This window comes from Rhagoletis zephyria, unplaced genomic scaffold (assembly GCF_001687245.7).
Source record: "Rhagoletis zephyria isolate East Lansing unplaced genomic scaffold, Rhagoletis_zephyria_1.1 Rzeph_scaffold_00064, whole genome shotgun sequence".
Taxonomy (NCBI): domain Eukaryota; kingdom Metazoa; phylum Arthropoda; class Insecta; order Diptera; family Tephritidae; genus Rhagoletis; species Rhagoletis zephyria.
In genome coordinates, this window is record NW_016157148.1 from 459927 (window position 1) to 463431 (window position 3505).

General features: G+C 38.1%; 1 protein-coding gene across 12 annotated transcripts in view; it reads right to left on the reverse strand.

The window, feature by feature from the left end:
- Window positions 1–3242, reverse strand: part of LOC108370922 (uncharacterized) — a 63100-nt gene extending 59858 nt beyond the window's left edge. For 4 of the 12 annotated variants that reach the window (XM_017626455.1, XM_017626434.1, XM_017626427.1 and 1 more), the window contains exon 1: window positions 3043–3157. The gene's annotated coding sequence lies outside the window, so the exon portion shown is untranslated. The other 8 variants (XM_017626397.1, XM_017626390.1, XM_017626365.1 and 5 more) reach the window with 5 other exon arrangements.
- Window positions 3243–3505: the final 263 nt, after the last annotated feature.

Sequence of the window (3505 nt, forward strand, 5' to 3'; positions counted from 1 at the left end):
CCCCGGCTTATCATGTAGCGGTAGCTTTCGGAAAGGTGGAAAACATATATTTAATACTTGCGCCGGGTATTTAATGTTCGGCTCCGCCCGAACTTAGACTTTCTTACTTGTTTAACAATCCCTTTAAAGCACGCTAGTCTTCCTTTCATCTGAGCGCACCTTGCAATCTGGAACAAATTGTGCCTTCATCCCAGCCGACAATGTAGATGACTAGGTCATCTGCATATCCATATGCCTTGAGTCCATTGCCATTCAGCTTTTCGAGGAGTTCGTCAACAAGCAGCGTACAAAGTAGGGGCGATAAGACTCCCCCTTGAGGACGGCCACGAGTGGCAGTTACTGCTTGCTTACTGTCTCCTAGTTCCGCAATTATAGTTCTGGATTTCAACATGCTTATGATCCAATCAGTTAGAAGGCCAGGAATATCCTTTTTTAACATAGCTGTAGATATTGCTTCATAAGACGTATTTTCGAGAGCACCTGATATGTCCAGGAATAAACACAAAGCTATCTCTTTATACTGCAATGCCTTTTCAATGACTTGAGTTAGGCTATGTATTGCTGTAGTAGTAAATTCGCCTGCCTGATATGCGTGTTGACTCTGACATAGAGGCTTATTACTCAATAAAGTTATCCCTTATGTGAACGTCAATAAGTTTTTCTTATGTCTTTACTAGAAAGGAGCTGCGGCTAATTTGTCTATACGCCTTGTTGAGTGCTAAGTTCGTCCCAATTTTGGGTATAAAGACCACTTTGACTCACTCCATGTTGATGGTATGTGAGCAAGTAAGAGACTTGCTCTCAGCAATGTAACTAGTAAGTGGGTAAATGCCATCTGGACCAGGGGCTTTATATGCACTAAAGATTGAAATGGCCCACGATGTATTTTCCACACTGAAGATTCCTCCTGCAAGGCCTCTTGTCCTCCTGTTTGCGCAAACAGCGTTCACCGTGTTTGCTGAAGGACATGTGCCTTGGGGAATACATCCCGGGAAGTGGGTTTCTAACAGAAGCCTGCAGGTTTCTTCCGGGGTGCCAGTACAGGTGCCTTTTGGTCTTTTCAGAGTGCATAAGACTTTCAGATGATCCAGTTTAAGGGCCTTCTGAATAGAGCTGCAAAACTATCGATGGCACTATCTATAGTATCGACACCACTATCGATAGTATCGACACCACTACCGATGAATGGTAGCCAATATCGCGATACTATCGGAAACAAAAAATTACAAAAATTTACAGTAAGCACTTGCAATTTTTACTAAAACTTAATGGACTGCAAAACCGCATACTCAAAATTTCTTCTAAGAGATCTAATTAAAAAAACTCAACATTTTGATGACTCGAAAAACTCGAATTTTCCTCGTTTTTGTAAATTGTTAACAACGTGTTTTTTTTGCTTACAATACAAATTTTGTTATTTTTAATAAATCACACTAAAATGTTGATTAAAATTAACGTTTCTATTTTTTCTACTAATATTACCATATTCAGTATAAATAGTGCCGTAGTAAGGATCTCATATTTTTCTCTTATCGATAGTATCGATACTATCGAATGGTGAGGTCCAAAACTATCGAATATATCGAATGGTGCAACCACCGATAGTTTTGCAGCTCTACTTCTGAAGGCAATGCACCTCTGGCAGAGAAGAAATACTTCTATAGAGACTTCTTGGTTCTCAGTGGGCAGCTCGCTTCAAAAGCTTGTTTGAGAACATCTTGGAATTTTCTCGCCACGTCTTCCAAGTTCATAGACGGATAAAATTGGTGCAGTAGAACTATTCACTTCCATACTTAGAAAAAGTGTAAGCGCAAAATATTGTATTTCTCTTAATAAAATATGGGCGCGAAAGAGACCTTACGAGATCTTCGTTATCATTTTTAAACAATTTTTTTTTTTATGATTTATACTTTTTACTCATATTTGAAGTGACCCAATATTTGTTTTCCGTAATTTCGATTCCAGTCGACTAAATTTTGCAGACTTTAATAAATATTTCCTACAAGGCATTTACATATTGCACCTTCACAGGCAGATTTAAATATTTGAAATTATATGTATTTGCACAGAAAGGCCGCCATAAATATGTATAATACATATGCTCCAAAGGCCAAATTTAATAGGCTTAAGGAATTGGGCACCGACAGCTTTCGTACCACTTGGCTAAATGAACTTTGAGTTCAAACACAAATCATTTTATTTATTTGAAACAAAATAAAAATTGCAAGAAACGAACTCTTTACTGCCTTGAAGAATGATCACAGCGTTCGCTAGAATGTCAAACATAATGCAAAATTAAAAAATAAAAGTGCGCACGATTGTACATTTCGCTCGAACGCATGATGCCAGGGATGTGTACATATCGTACATTCGTACATAAAATGTATGTAAGTATGTAGTTACATATGTACATACTATTTACGCCAGAATTTTAAAATACAAGTAACACAAAGCGAAAAGTCAACAGACGCGCCCCCATAAATAGCGCGGGACTTTGCAGAGCGTAGCAGTAAATTGTTTACGAAATTTTGATTGCGATTGGTCTGTTATTTGTTATTTGTTTTTTTTTTTGTTGTTGACAAATATGAGTCAAATATTTAAATATATGTACATACACTCTACGACGCTTTTAGTCTTTTTACAATCAAAACCTTGATGCACTCTTATTTAACTATTTGTATGCTTATTTATGTGTGTAATATGCATTCACTTGTTCAAACACTAAAAATATTACTAGACACACCGAGCTACATTTAAGTAAATTTGTTAAGCACGTTCGCACATGTATGACCGCAAAAAAATCGCAATAACAGCGATTTATGGCGTTAATCCCGCGAATTCTATTTCGTTCGACCGGCAACGACGGCTTTACAGACTGCACTGGTGCGTGTTTTGTAGTGGGAGCTATTCAACTGCTTTTGAATGCGCACTGACACTTAACAGGTTTTTTTGGAATAAACATCGTACCATATTTCTGGCCAACCGGCATCAACAATGACTTTGAATTATTTCGTTTCAAATAAAATTCAAGTTAACTCACACCTTAAATTCTGTAGGTTTTCTGTTAATTTCCAACGTGGCTAATATTTTCTTTTTTACTTTAACGCGCCGCCCCCTACGCGACGACACACTTCACATGAACGACAAACCAGAACTGGCGCTACTTACACGATGGGGAACATAGTATGGCGTGCCAATACCAAAATCATCCGATGTCTAAGCTCCAACAACAGAAACGTCAGCACTAACTGCGCCAGCAACATCAGAAACATAGTCGAAAACAGAAAAGTCGGAAAACAAAGAGACTACACAAAAATAAAAACACGTGAGCATAAGTTATAGCAACATGTTGCTGTTGTTAAATTATGACCCCAACGTATGAGAAATGTTGCGCAACTTTGCCCCACATTACAGGTGTGTATGTATGTATGTGCTGTGCTTGGGCAACAGGTAGGAGCAACATACGAAAGCATTAGTTCGTACGTATGTTTGTTAGCACAGTATG